Below are 16250 nucleotides of genomic sequence, written 5' to 3' on the forward strand. Positions count from 1 at the left end.
TCTATCTATCTATCTATCTATCTATCTATCTATCTATCTATCTATCTATCTATCTATCTATCTATCTATCTATCTATCTATCTATCTATCTATCTACCAACCCGCCTACCTGTCCCATCCAACAACCTACCTACCTGTACAATGTAAGATAAACGTCAATTTAATTTAGTCACTCTTCAAAATAGGATTGACAGAAGAACATGCCATGCAGATAAGACAGATGTGTGTTGAACTTTGTAAATCGGGAAATGGCAAAACATAACTCCTTGCCTAAACTTCCCATTTCTACAGTCAAACAAGGCTGGATGAAAACATTGGTTTATGTTGCCACCAACCACAGTGAGCAGGATGGTAAAAAAAAAATATATATATACATATATATATATACATATATATATATATATATATATATATATATATATGTATATATATATACATATATATATATATGTATATATATATAGAGAGAGAGAGAGAGAGAGAGAGAGAAATAAGTATTTGAACACCCTGCGACTTTGCAAGTTCTCAAACTTAGAAATCATGAAAAGCTTATTTATTCTCAATCACACTCTCCAGCGATACGGTAAGATTACATAAAATTGTCAATTTATTCAGGTTAACTTTAATATCACCTGTAATGTCAAATCGACTTACATGAACAGATGACACAATACAATAAAATATTATTAACATAAACTGTTAGAAATCACTTGTGTTTAACGTTCACTGTGATGACTGGCAGCGGGAGCTCAGTGCTGACAGTCCGGTCAGATCTCTCCGGGTCTAGCTTGCTGGCGAGGCAAGCCAGCAGTTACTACAGCGGGATCGAAAAACTCTGAACATGTCGGAGCACGTTTGAAATTAAGCGATGTCTTGATAAATCAAGCAGATTTTTCACGTCTACACAGTTATATTCCCGCACTGAAAACATTGTAAAAGTTCATTTGTGTCACAGAAAGTATAATTTCTCACAGTTTACTCACAGCTTTTGCCACTGTGGTCTACCATGGCTGCCCCTGCTTGACCAAACCGCTTCAACCCGCAATGAATCATGGGAAAAGATGAACCGCGAAGGATACTCACAACCCATCCTTCAAATCGGGCAAAAGGACACATTTGTCGACCGCATTTGACAGACCTTCCGCCCCGCGCTGTGACATAATCGGCCCACAAGTATGGACTTGGAAGGATCCAGCCCCTGAATTGGGACACACCCTCGGCCTGCACATGGATCTTCCTCCTTCCTGTTTATCGACCAATAGTAGAGGAGCTGGAGAGAAGAAGGCAGCCCTCCTCATTTGCATAATAAAGGAGAAATGCATACGGTAAAGGAAAAAGAGAGACGAGGAAATGTAAAAAGAACAAAGGCATGTGTAAGGAAAAGGAACAAGAAAATATATACATTTCTTGATGAAAATGCATGTTTAAGGAAGAGGAAAAAGAAAATATATACATTTCTTGATGAAAATGCATGTCTAAGGAAAAGGAAAAACAAAATATATATATTTCTGCTTTTATTTTTAATTTTGTCAGGATCGGTCCTCCATATCCTTCAGCTTGTAATAGCGTCTCTGCATGTTTATTAACTCTGTGGTGATAGTGGAGGTGGTTTGCATAATTGCTAGAAATATGAGAATCCTCAAGTATCACTGTCCTTTTCAGAGAAACCGTAAATTTTTGTTGACTTTGTTGTTTTGAATCAAAAACATTCATAGACAAAAATAAAATCCTCCTTATTTATTCATTTTGTATATCCTATTAAATTGGATCCTTATGTAATGAGCCCCCCCTACCCAAAAAACACCATGCTGTCTCATGGTGGTAATAAGCTAATGTAAAGATGTTTTTATAATGTTATGGTTGCCTGGCTACCTTGCATTTTAGGTCTCTAGGAAGCTTCTTAGACATAGCCCTTAACTTAAATAAATTCCCACTGTCTTTGCACTTTCTTAATGATGGTTACTAATTAGTATGAATTAATGAATCATTTTTTTTCTGACCACTCTCAACAGTACCAGGTACTGTTTTACTGGTTGATAATTAGTATTAATTTATGAATATTTGTTTTCTCTTTTCTCTAAACAGTACCAGGTACTGTTTAGAGAAAGGACAGGTATTTTTGTTGTTGGGACCCACAGCCATAGATTAAAACATCAAGATGCGGTACAGACTTTTCCGGAACTTTCAAACTAAATTACATTTAACCTACTTCCAGCACATTTGAAAAGGGGGACTTCCCATAATGCAATTGGCCGTATAAAACCCCCACCTATCCAATGGTCTGATCTCTTCCGTCTGGGCACCGCTGCGGAGCTGGCAGGAGAGACAGCGCACTAATGTCTCTTTGCTGGCAAAAAGACATCTCTTCAAACTGGATCCAAGGGTGTCATACGATCATCGATCATATGCACTAAGTTCAGTAGGAATGAATTACTGTCTGTGTATCCGGTAGATTCATTCATGAACGGGGTGATTAAGGCACAAATGTTGCTTGACTTTCTCTCTGAGATCTACAGAAAGCAAACTGTGTTCCAGAGAATTCCTTGCAGGGACCTTGTCTCTATGACGCCGAGTGGAGCAGTTTCCTGATCTGAAGGAGGACCGCATCAACGTGGTAACGTGCAGTTTTGGCTGGCCGACAGAACAGCCGCCACTCTCTGCAGCTAAGGAGGTTAGCTGTAGCTAACCGTTTGTTGACTGTGGACGTTTCTTTAAACTTCGTCGTCGCCCGGACACTTCTCCTCAGCATGGTTCATGAGGTTAGGTTTGGGCAGAGTGATAGAAGTGATTTAGGATGAAATGATCTAAACGTTTTTCATTTTATGAAGTTTGGTTTTATTTGTGAAACTCTGCTATCTTAGTGCTAGCAGGCTATCTGCAGCAAACATGCTCAGTTTTGTGGTCTGTGTTTGTGTGTTTTGAAAGTTAAGACAAATTTTACTTAAAGGGTGATTTTAAACACAGAAGATTGATCATAACGCGCTGTCCGCGGTTATGCATTTTAACCATTTTATTAACGGTATTTTAAAGGTGTGTGTTTGATTCTGGTGCTAAGCTATCAGCTTCTTTTGTTAGCTTTAACTGCTAACAGCTAAGAATACGTGCTTGGCTGCTAAAGAATATTTACCCAGAAAGGTTGTTAGTTTTCAATCCAGTAAATAATATTTCCCTAAACATTATTTTGCTAGACTTGATAATTAAGTAACACAATTAAGCCCAATTTCTCCAGAAAGATTTGGCTCTTTTCCAAAATATTTCCTTGAATATTTGACCACTTTCTTAATATTTCTTTGAATATTATTTTAATAAGTAAAGGCAGCTAATGAGACACCGTTGATAATTAGTCACCCAGAAGGTTGGTTTTATTCAGCAGATCATTCTTTAAAAGATTATTTTATTAAAATAATATTTTATCTGATCTTGCATTGTGAAGGGTTGTCTAAAGGTATGCTGATTATTGTCTAAGTTAGTTCCAAGACTAACTTAACTTCATTTCCAGATTCTTCAAGATAATCCTCGGTTCTCAAACATAAACATTACATGGTAATGTTGCATCACTCCTTCAGTCATGGTTTTCAATCATCTTTAATCAACTTGTTTATGTTGTACATAACCCATTAGTCTTCCTTATTCTTTAATTCTGCCAGGTAGTTTAGTTGGATTGTTTTAGCATAGTAAAGAGTTTGTTGATTGAAATATGTTTGACTTTGAGTTTACTTATTTTTGTTAATAAATTCTTGTATTTAAAGAAATTGTGTAAATTCATTCCATCTGTGTGCATAGTTTTGCTGTTCAATAATGTCAGAGCTTGGCTCACCCTTTTCGATTTTGTCCTAATACCACAGCCTTACTGGACTATTATTCACAGGACAACCCTTAACAGACCGAAATATTATTTGATAAAATATAAAAGTATCAATATTAAATATTAAATAATATATTCAGATTCATAGTCACAACATTGTTTAAATGCAAAATGTACGGCACTTGTTGAAGTTTATAACACTTTTCTACTCTTGTCAACCACTTGAAGCACTTTTGCACTATATTCACATTCACCTATTCATTCATAAGCTATAATGGTGTGCAACATTTTGTTTTTTGCATTCCCCAATATTGACATGAGAAGCTGGCATCAAGCTCAAAACCTTTCAATTTTTAAACAACTTCTCTTCCCAACTAAGCCTCAAAGCTGAAAGCATTACATGTGCACTGCTGTGGATGCAAAGTGAAGATGGACAAACAATCCACCTGTATCTCCATTACAGAGAATTACCTCAGGGAAAAACTCCAATAGGCACACTCTAACTACATGACAAAGACATCTGCAAGAGAAATCTAAAGGTCATGAGTATTTGCATGAATGCCATGAAAGCTATAGTGTCGAAACAAACGTCTTGGAGACGGACCATTCAGAAAGAACAAATTCTTATGTTTGAAGAGACGTTTGTTCAGCGGTTCACTGCAAAAACATCGAGAAGGAAAAAAACAAGGTTCAAAGCCTGACAGAGAGACTTTCTTCAGTCTTTAACTGTGCTCATTAAGGAAGGAACCGCAAATCCTATATCGGGCTTTTCTACTACACCCATTGCTGCACAAGAAGCAGCAAAATTTGCCTCCAGAGACAAACCCCATCAAAAACCTTGACTTTTGGATTCAAGAAAACCTTTTACCACCCTTCCCAATCTAATAACGTGTTGGACTTGTAGAACTGCATAAAAAGGAGATAAAAATCCAGAAATGACTATAAAAGACCTTTCAAATGATGTGTAGTTTTGACATTTGTAAAAGAAAAGCATGCTTTCAGACAAAAAGCAAAGCATTGAAGATTATAATAACTGCAACTGCAGCCAGATTTCGACGTCTTGAAGTGGCATACTCAGGCCCCCACCCTCGCTTGCCACCCTGCTCATACAATAGCTACCTCGGCTTCCCTCCCAACAGATGCTGGGCCCACTATAAGGGGCTGCTGCCTTTTCCGGTTGAGCTCAACCACAAAGCACAGGCTGGTGAAATTCCCCTGGTCTGACTCCTTCGGGGTGCCCCAGTTTGCCTTCTTTAATCAAGGAAAGGCTCACCAATTTCTGAGGTAATTTCCCATTAAAATGGTCAAAATGCTCTTAGTCTGACCCATTCCCTGAGCCCTGTTTGCAATAGGAGACCCTCCTAGGGGTGAAAGCCCCTGAACAACATAGCACCCAGGATCATAGAGGTGCTCAACCTCTCCGCCACAGTGGACTGCAACATTTTATTATCTAAAACTGCACATCTTATCAACGTTTTATCAATGCATGCATTATTGGAATTTCAGCTTGGATGCACTGTTCAAAGATATACAGTTCAGGTTCCATGGAATAAAACTCTTTCCAACAAAATTTCTGACCATTTATGTTGAGTTTTACAATCCTTTATGCCCCACAACATATTTAGAATTTAGTAGCTAAGGAACCCTCGGAACATTGGCGGGGTTATTATGATTGGAAAAAGTAGATGAATCTGGAAGATGTACTTAATCCATATCATCATTACAATATTCAACAATAATTTAACTATGCCATGTTTGCCTAATACCATGCAGGCCTATTACCAGGATAGCATGAACCAACCTTTGGATTTTGCCTTTGTATTTTTATCCCATACAGAGCTTTTCTTTTTCAGCTCACTCCCAGATGGACTCGCTGGGTCTGCAAGTTCAGCTAATTGTAAGGTGTCTTTGTCAAAATAAATACTTATTTTTCAAAACAGAACATGCATTTGTTACCGTGCTGGGTGTTTCACTATTCTGTTCATATGAAGGCCATCTGTAGCTTCACTGGACTATGTTACAATATACTAGACCAGGATTATTTTTTCCTTTTATTAAAATGGTTCAGAAGTCGTCATGAGGTTCAATAGTTTGTCTGTAGATTAATTATTTATGTCTCTTATTTGATTTAGCTCTTTTTATCTGTAGTGAGTGGATGCTATTTGATTAATGTATTGAATACCATTTAGTTCTAGAAGAACTCAAACTTGTTGCAAAATATATTAAAACTTTGCCAAAAGATGCCTCCCAACAGGGGCAAGATTGCTTTGACAGGAGAAACTCAGAGATTTTTAAAGACCCAGACCTCTATGTTACATCAAGATATGCCTAGACACTGTTACTGTGGAAAAACACACCCAAATCTCCCACAACAAAAAGCTCTGGATGACCAAGGACGTCCAGCTTCTGCTGAAGGAGAAAAACAACGCCTTCAGGTCAGGCAATAAGGGTCTCTACAGCACAGCCAGAGTAAACCCGGAGAGAGCCATCAGAAAGGCCAAGTCTGACTATAGGAGGATGATCAAGGACCGCCTGGACAGCGACAACAGCAGGCAGGTGTCGCAGGGGATCCAGCAGCTCACCAACTACAAGACCAACCTCACTGCTGCTGATGGTGACACCTCGCTGGCAGAGGAGCTGAACTTCTTCTATGGTTGCACTGAGGTGGTGCCACCACAGGCGGCGGCTCTACACACTGTGGGGCTGTGAAACTGAGGAAGGCCCGACGGTGTCCCCAGATAGGTGCTGAGGGACTGCGCTGACCAGCTAGCAGGAGTTCTCTTTAGGATACACACATAACATCACTCCTCCCCAAAGGTTTCGACCTCCATCAGTTTGCCTACATGGCTAATAGATCCTCTGAGGAAGCAGTAGCCACAGCCACCCATGCTGTGCTGTCCCATCTACAGCAGAGGGAGAGCCACATGTGGCTGCTTTTTATGGAGTATAGCTCTATTCGCGTAATAGTGGACAGTCCCACAACATCATAAAGGACACTTCTTACCCAGGTCAAACTCTGTTTGAACTGCTACCATCAAGCAGAACCTACAGATCAATTAAAACAAGGACAAGTTCATTCAAAAACAGTTTCTATCCAACACCAACAACTAAACTCAACACAGTCAGAATGTAAAGGTAGATGCAATAATAGTAATGTGCAATCAGTATGAATGTGTGTAAGTGTGCTTTTAGTTTTTAACTAATAAACATACATTATTTATTAATCATGCACAAATCAGATGGCTTTTTTCAATTTCGTTGTACTTGTGACAATGACAAAAAAGAATATTCTATTCTATTCTATTCTATTCTATTCTATTCTATTCTATTCTATTCTATTCTATTCTATTCAAAACGTTCATAGATGACTTCAAAACATGCTCACATGCTGCTCCACCTGCCAAAAGGTGTGTTAGTGGCAATTATTCAATTTATTACAGAACTGCTATAGCTGATGGAAATATATTTATTTATGCAAACCTATATACTTTTTATAGATTACCTTCTTCCCCTCTGCCTTCACACAGGACCATCATATAATCCCCACCTACACAGAAACCTGAGGGGGGGCTGGCTGCAGTGAGTCATTCACCAAGACTTGGGTTAAAGTTTCCTCTATGACAATAAATCGAGAAAATCCTAAAGATGCAAACAAAAAAAAAAATTTAAAAATCCCAGAAACCACTCCTAATTAGCAGCTACATGGGGAAAGATGTTTGCTTTCAAAGTAAAATTTGTGGTTGGAGTCCTTCTGGCTAAGTAACACGGCTGCACATACTTATTATGTGTGTCCTGTGAAGCATGAAGTTAGTCATCAGCCCAAACAGCCAGCCACCTAGAAAAGGTAACTGGAATATTCCAAGACTGTGTGGGTGGGAGTTCAGCCCCTTTGGTTCCTTTACTCTCACATGTTGTACCTCTGATCATTATCATTGCCACCCTGGCTCTAGGTCTGAAGTTGGCACTTGTGATATTTGAGGAAAAGAAGCAGTTATGGCTTTGAAGGTGCCAATATTTGTCTTTGAATTACCCATTTTAAGTCCCTGCATGTCAAAAAGGTGTAATATTTGTATAAACTATTATCTATGCAAACCGGGTGGTCTTTAACTCATTACTTTCAAAGGTAAGAGGAAAAATATTCCTATTATTACCGTGCTACAGTTATTTATTCCAGTGGTCACTTGTCTATTATCTGTGTATCTTTCACATTTCACGGTGTGAATGGACACTCGGCTCAGTGTGGCAGATTTACAGAGACATAATTAGAAGGGAGAAGCTATGACAGATGGATTACAGTCGTAACTGAAAGTGTGCAGAGTCTATCATCCTAGCTGCAGAGCACCTGCTTTGTCTTCCGCATAAACAGCAGAAGAGGTAGGAATTTGTCTTCTCATGCAGCATGCCTGTAGAATTACAATACCCCCCCCCCCCTTTTCTTTACACCCTGCCTGCCTTGGCGCTGCTCACATTGAGAAGAAAAAAACCTTGCTCTATTTTATTATTCCAAAGCAGATGGTACAAAATAAGACACGGGGCCTGTCAGCGAGGTGACCTATATGTTGCTAATCTAACATTGCCCCTACATTGATCCAGTGTTAACCCCTATGCCCGAACAGAATATGCATGACTTTGAACAAGCTGGTGGCCCCCGCGTGCTTTCGAACAAATCACCCCGACATGCAATTACCGCATGCTCTGGAGTTATTTCTTTTCCAGTGATATGGCCACCCTTTCATCTGGCTCTGGAAATTAAACAGGTTTCCGGGTTAATTAATTTGACAGACAGAGCCCATTGTGCCCAGTGTCAGCTCAAAAGAAAACCTTATTGCATCTTGTCCTGATGGTTGACTTTTTTATTGTTAGGGTTTAATGGATCATGCTGAGGCAGCCTGGTAATTGATTTAAAGAAGACAGCATCAAGTACACATTTTAGTGAAAGCTTCAAACAAAGCCTTGTCTTCTTTCTAAGAGCCTATAATTCATCTGGTGGGCTATGTTTCAGTGTGCTTCACCTCCATCATCTGGAAATCTTGGCTGTGTTTTTGTTGTTTGGTCAGCTGTATGAAAATAAACCTCCCTGAGACGTGCCTCCTTCTGCATGAGATGAAATTGAAATTGAATTTATCTGAATGTCTGCTAACATACAGATGACGTATTGTCGGCAAAAAAGTGAGGTGGGAGAGTGTGAAAAGATCCAAACCGAAGTGTAATCTCAGTCTAAATCACACAGCCTCCCAGGGGAAAAAGCCCTTCTTGCCAGGGTTAGTCAGTGAATTGAATCATGGCGAGGGCCCCATTTTTCAAAAGTAACCTTTCCGTTGACAGAGTAAGTGGAAGTAGGCCTCTTACCACACAGTCTGAGCAGTGAAATTAGTGTCGCGTGTTGCAACGCCGTTCTCTCAGGGTGTCAATTGCGGAAACTGTTGCTGCATCGTGCTGGCCTGCCTGTCTCTATCAGCATGCTCACAGCAGAGGTGGCCATCTGCCTCCCTTCTCGATTATATCTCTGATTCCTCCCTTCAGCTTTCTCTTCTCAGCAGTTCCCACAGCTTTAATGTAGTTTAAGAGTCGTGAATGAGCACAATATCTATATCTAAAAGCACCTTATCATGCCTGAGAGGCTAAACAGGCACAACTAGCTTTCTGAAAGATATCCATGTACTAAGTGTGACTAATGGAGATAAACACACTGCTTGGAATTAGTTTCTATTCAATTTGATTAATTAGAAAAGGCATCCATTCAGGGCTAGTCATGTCATTGGGACAAGTTTCAATTACTAAGTGAAGCAACATCACTTTTTCTAATCTTTTAATTAAACAAAAACTATCAGAAGAAACATTTTCATAAAAAGTTATTCTATGCCTTGTAATAGTTTTTGTGATAAAGCAATTCAGAGTGACCACTCATAAACACACTGACCTATAGTCCAGCTCTGTAGGGAATAAAAAGATGGGATCCGGGGCAAATGTAAATATAGGCACTTTGATTTACTGTTATTCCAGCAGATCACACTCATAACAAGGTTCACAACTTGATAAGTAGGTCAGGAGTTAAGACTACCATTTATCAGTAAAGTCTTCAGGTCTTCCATTTTTATTGGGACCTTATGCCATATTTAAACCCTTTACAACATGAATATACTGTAGATATATTCCCTGTATTAATTGGCCATAATCTGCAGTTCAAATATGTCTTAACAAAACTTATATATTTATTACATTCTTTACAGTGCCTTGCAAAAGTATTCATACCTTTTGAACTTCTTCAAGTGTTGATACGTTACAGTCATAAACTTCAATGCACTTTGCTGAGATATTAAGTTATAGACCAACACAAATTAGCATAAAATTGTGAAATGTAAAGATCATGGTAAAGGGTTTTCAACATTTTTCTCAAATAAAAGCGTGGCTTGTATATGTATTCAGCCCCTTTGCCACCCCTAAATAAACTGATGTGTCCGATTGCCCTCAGAAATCACCTGTGTGTAATTTTTCTTCAGTATAAATCCAGGTGTGGGAAGGCATCAGAGGCTTCTTAGAGAACATTAGTGACAAACAGCATCATGGAAACCAAGAAACACAGCGGGCAGGTCAGGGATAAGGTTGTAAAGAGGTTTCAAGGAAAGTTAGGATATAAAACAGGATCACAAATTCTATAAATCCCATGGAGCACTGTTCAATTTACTATCTAAAAATGGAAAGAGTAATAAACTGCAAACCTACCAAGATATGGTCATCCACCTAAACTGACATGCTGGTGTGATGGAAATTCTTGCAGTAAGCATTTCACAGTGTATGACCTTTGGTTTACCTCACTCCCCTGAACCTCTGTGTTAGAGGAGGAAGCTGTAAAAGCCATTATCAGAAGTTTAATGGTTAAGGGCATTTGTTAGGGTGATGCCTCAGGGAGAGTAGATGGTTGTTCCTAGGTAACCTAGTCACCTCTGAACCCGAGAAGGGTCTGGGGTCATAAAACACAGACTCTTTGAAGTGTTGAGATAACACTGTCATGTTCTGGTATAAATACTGTGTGTAAATGTTGATCGGGGCTCTGTTTCACTGACTAACCTCAGTGTCAGGGTCTTCAAACGCTGAATGCCTTTGAATAAAACTTATTGAGACAAAGTCCGGATTTTCTCTTGTTATGAGTCAACTTCTACCCACTTTGATAAGAAAATTCCACAACAATTTTGGCGTCACGAACAGGATCTGACGTGCCAGAGGAGACCGCAGGAGGGGGACACGGACGCCTGGCCAGCCTGGAGACGTTGTCCTCAGTCCACCTCCATATTACGGTAGTGGAGTCCGGGTGTCCGCCTGCGGCTTCTGGCTGATTAGATCCGAACTATTTGTCTTCAAATATATCTGGGTGAGAAGTTGCTCTGTATGATATAATGTATATTATTATTTTTATAACACATTAACCATCATCTCCTAACTAATTAATTAGGTTCCAGAGTTGCGAGAGGGAGGACATCAGCTGAGGGCCCGGTTACCCTGCAAAAGGAATGGCAGGGAGGTTCTCATTGGTAACAATGGGATAAAGCAGAACAAAGGGTTTTGAGGGTGGTTTTTAGCAATTTTCTACACCTCATAAAGGAGAAAAGCCAGTGGGCAGACGTGCCGCTGAACGGGTAAAAAAAAATGGTTCCGGAACCTTGAGGCATCAGGGGTGTCTCCTTCTTCAGACTCTGATTTATAAAATAATGAAAGGAAAAAGTGGGGATGATTGTGTTAAATGTGCTTTAATTTGGAAGATAAGTTTGGTTTTTCACAGCGTGGAAGTTTGAGTGTAAATAAGTTAAATAGTTTAAAAAGTTTTAAGTAAAACAGTTGATGGAAAAATAAATAAAAAAAAACATAAGAAAAGATTAAAAAGCACAGAGTGCATCAATTAAGGGGTTAAAGAGTTAAAACTTTCCTGAAGGAAGTTTTGTTTGTCTTAAATATTGCGATCAGTCGGTAAAGAAGGTAAAAGTGAAAAGGGACATTAGAGATGCGAAAATAAAGTTGATTTAGAAAGGAGTATAGTGCATGTTGTGGAAGGAAGTGACAGGCAGGGGGACAACTGACTGATAATATTTATTTGTACAAAATCTGAACCTATACTAAACTTTTCTTCTGCCTCTCTCACACACAAATACACACATATATGGGATTTGAGTTCAACATCTGCGTTTTTGAGTCTGGATTTTAGAAACCTGCCCTTCTCCATGGCTACTCCGCCAGAGACGCTTCTCCAGCACGGCCTGAAAGAGAGAGATCTGCCTTCCTGCTTGTTGAAAATCGCAGTGTGACTTTCTACAAGAAAAAAAAACGAAACTCAGAAGAAAATCCGGACTAAACTCAGAAGAAAATCCGGATTCTCTGAGATGGACAACGATCCATGCTGTTTGCAAGAGCCAGAAGAGCGATACACTGGATTTATATTGAAAGCATCTTATGCGGGCAGAAGAGAAACCGGAGCAAAGTTTCTTCTTTCTCCCTCCTGGAGAAGTTAAAGTGGACAAAGAATGATTGAATGTCTCACCAACAGACCGGGGAAGGGCCTGGTTGTTTTTTGGACTGATAGAGGACTGTGTGCCATGACAGTCTGACTCTGGAGTGATTTAGAAACTGATGGGGGTAACGTACAAACACACACACATTTGCATAAATCTTTTCCTATTTTCTGCAATGAAGAACGCTTATTAACCGCTGCTCATGTGACGCTTGCTTGACGTTGACAGATATAGCGGGTTAAAATATTGTTTTAGGGTTAGAAAAGTATCTTTAAAAGGGTGATAACTTAACTCATTTGATACTTTCCGGTTAATTCTTTTAGAGAAACAAGTTCTCTTTCGTCGTGGAATATTCAGGGTCAATTATTCTAGTTATTAAAAGTTATTAAAAGCAGAGGAAGTTACAACATCTCCAAAACTCAGCAGTAACCAAGTGTTTCTATGTTATTCTCAGGACAGATCTCATGAAGGAGCATTTTTAAAACCCAGCGCATTCGTAAAACCTGATGGGTTTCTCCTTCAGGCATTTTCTGTTGTCAGAGTTTGTATTCCATAAATCTAATGGGTAGAGACCTCATTAAAACAGGCTTAGTTTTACTGCAGATGGTCTTCATACAGTTTCTGACACAGTATTTACAGTTTGGTGCAGTTTTTGTCCGCAAGTGTTAACTGACGCGTATGGAAGGTACAAATTCATTGTTTTTCACAGCAGCTGCTGGGAAGAGGTTATATTAGGTTTTTTCTTCCCTCTTCTGATTCATGCAGCGTGTTGATTTACACTGTACCTTATATCAGGTCCTGACAAAAAACTATGAAAGGTTTGGTTCTGCAGGTTCTTTTTTCTCCCTTTGGAGAAGGAAAGGACACCTGATCAGTTCTGTGCTGCACAGAAATATTAAAACACTTGTTGTTTTCTAAGATATCACCAGCTAAAAACTTTTAAAACTTTTGAGAAGTAATTGGTTTTGTTAAACACATTTTCCTTGGTTAAACAAACCTTTAAAATGAGTATGAAAAAATGGGGTTATTTAGAAAGAATCTGATTGGACAGTGGTACCACACAAAAATTAAACTAATCTCATGCTTCCTAAAAGACTCTGCATGAAAAGGCCTTCAGAACCTGGAGTTATTTTCCACCACAGTAACACGTTTTTTTAAGCATGCTTTTTCTTTATTTTAAAACAGATCTGGTTTTTGTTTTGTTTTTGGCTTTTTAGCATAATGATTGTCTGAAGCTTCTTATGAACTGGGTTAGAAGCAAATATGATCTGAGGTAAATTAGGAGCTGTGAACTAATAATTTTAAATCTGATTATTGTCCAAGCAGAAACAATATATTTAGCCAATCCTTCAATCTCTGCAGAAAGTTAACACCATTGTTCAATGCAGTAGTACTCAACTTGTGGTTCCTGGACTCCTGAAGCCTGTAAGCCATAGATTTTGAGTCCATGAAATTATAATACTTAATTAAAGGTAGACCGATTACTTATTAAAACAGATCTAAGCCAATGATGGGTTCCAGTCATTTTGATGACTTTGAAATGCAATAATACTCAAAATTTCTACTCTGGGAACACAGATTGGGGTTGAAGAGTTTTGTTTTGGAACCAAGGTTAGGACTTGTATAACGGAATAAAGACAAGTAAAATCCTTTATTTTAGGAAAAGAAAAGAAATAAAGGCCCTCTTAACAGTAAGAGGATGGTCGGCTCAAACTCAAGTCTCCTTGTTTGATTTCTTAGGGTTTAAAGATTAAAGGAATACATAGGAATACAAAGGTACACAAGGTGATTTCAGATTACTAAGAGATAAAATATTGGAACATTTATCACCATTTGGATTGTAAAAGAGGGGTTCTAGTAATAAGTTCTCCCCAACTCTCAAAATTTAAATAGCCAAATTAAAGAAAATGATGTTTGTTCTTTTTTGAAACATTATGTGGGGAAAAGTCCAATTTGGAGACAAGCTTCTTATCTTAATTTCTGATTAAGTCAAACACTGCAGTTTTGTTTAGTTTGGGTATAACATGAAAATGTCAACGCTGACTTTTCTAATTTCCCCTCGGGGATCAATAAAGTATCTTTGAATTTGAATTGAATTAAATTAAAAATACTTATTTGCATTTAAGTTGAAATTCTGCAATGCAGCTGCGATCAAATTGAGCCAAACAAAAAGAGAATTATAACAATAACTCTCAGGATTGTAGTTATTATTATTACAGAGTTACAGTACAAAGAATTAGCAAAAGGTTTCAGCATCAGTAAATTTGGATTCATATAAGAGAAAACTGTTGCTGTGCTTCTAAATACTTTGAGATTTTTTGGAATATGTGCACTAATTTTTTTTTAAAAAGGATCCTGACGATTGTCATAACAAAATTGATCAATTATAGCATTAAAAGATATGGCTGAGAAAACATATTCTGAAAAGAGATTGTTAAAAATTTCTTTGAATTCTTGAAGCTTCAAATTTGGCCATTTGTCTGTCTCTGATGTTTTGTCTTTGTTTTGTTGGACTGAATGTTTGTTTATATGTTGCATGAAACAATAATCCATGTTTAGAATAATGTTTCTAAATCCCAGATTGATTAAAACTTTGAGTTTTCAGGAGAGTTAAGAAGCAGCTTGTTTCTGAAGTAGGTGCATGTTAATAGCTTTGCAGTTTAAGTTACACTAATGTGGGATGGGATGAAAAAACTGTGGGTCCGCCCATAGGCTGCCAATCAAAGGTTAGTTCTGCCTGACTCCGCCCACCTTCCAGGTTGGTTCATGCCTTTGTTGTCATGGTAACGCTCAGCACCTCCCTTCCTGAGTTTTAACACTGTTTAAGAGACAATAGAATCAAAATGCTTGTAGTGATTGTTGCCTTAATAACATGTTTTTTTTTGTATAATGATTAAGGATGTAGCATGACTTTTAGATTTATGTGTTTTATTATTAAAAGGTTAATGAAATAGTTTAAACCAGTTTGAAGAATTAGTTTTGCATGCAGAATCATTGGTGATTTATTAGATTGAAAGTTTCCCTGGTACCATTAAGCTAGCTGACAATTCAAGATATGCCAAAAGTAAGGAATATATTTTTGATAAAGAATCTGAGTCATGCCTTTATACGTGGTGGGAATTATTTATTAGATTCAATTTGTAGGGTTTATTCATCCAAATTACATTGGATGTCCATTAATCTAATACTCATCTTTGTGCAAGACAAATCAGGATGATATGTGACTAATTTCTAAGTGAGACATTGATGACGTGAATAACTAAAGTTTGTGTTTGGTTGTTGATGGAACTGAATTGCAGTTAAAAACATCTGGATTTTCTTTATGTTGCTTTCGTTAAATTCATAGTGACACATAGTTATGTCAGAATTCATTTCTTTGGTTCTAGGTAATGTAATCTTGGTTACTAAACATTTTTGTTCAGACTTTTTGCTGAATTGTCGCATGGGTTGGACCCTGCGCCAGAAGAGGGGAATGTCAGAATAAAGCAACATGGGGTTCCAAAAGTTTTTGCACTCATGGGAAAAAGGGTAGCTCATACCTCCAGTGAGGACTTAGTGACAACGCGAGAGAGACGTTGTACTTTGTTTATATAAATGGTGCATAGTTCCCTAAGACCACATTATGAAAACCTCTTTGAAATTATGGTGTTGATTTTTTGTGAAATTTAATATCTCCACAGATTAGACCATTTTTGAAATTCTTTTTGGGTATTCTGAAACTATGAAATGTTGACCTGTAATCAGACCTTCCTCACACATCATGTCACATTTTTGATATTCAGAATATTTAGCTGATGGTCATTGCTAGTATATCAGGTGAAGTCAGAAGATCAATTCTTTGGATTTTGTTGGATGTTTTGATGAAGTTCATGTAGTTAAGCACTTAGGTTTGAGAATGGGACTTTGAATTGAAAATTAGCCAAGTGTTGTGAAGGCCCTGTTCT

Source organism: Girardinichthys multiradiatus, chromosome 1, assembly GCF_021462225.1.
Source record: "Girardinichthys multiradiatus isolate DD_20200921_A chromosome 1, DD_fGirMul_XY1, whole genome shotgun sequence".
Taxonomy (NCBI): domain Eukaryota; kingdom Metazoa; phylum Chordata; class Actinopteri; order Cyprinodontiformes; family Goodeidae; genus Girardinichthys; species Girardinichthys multiradiatus.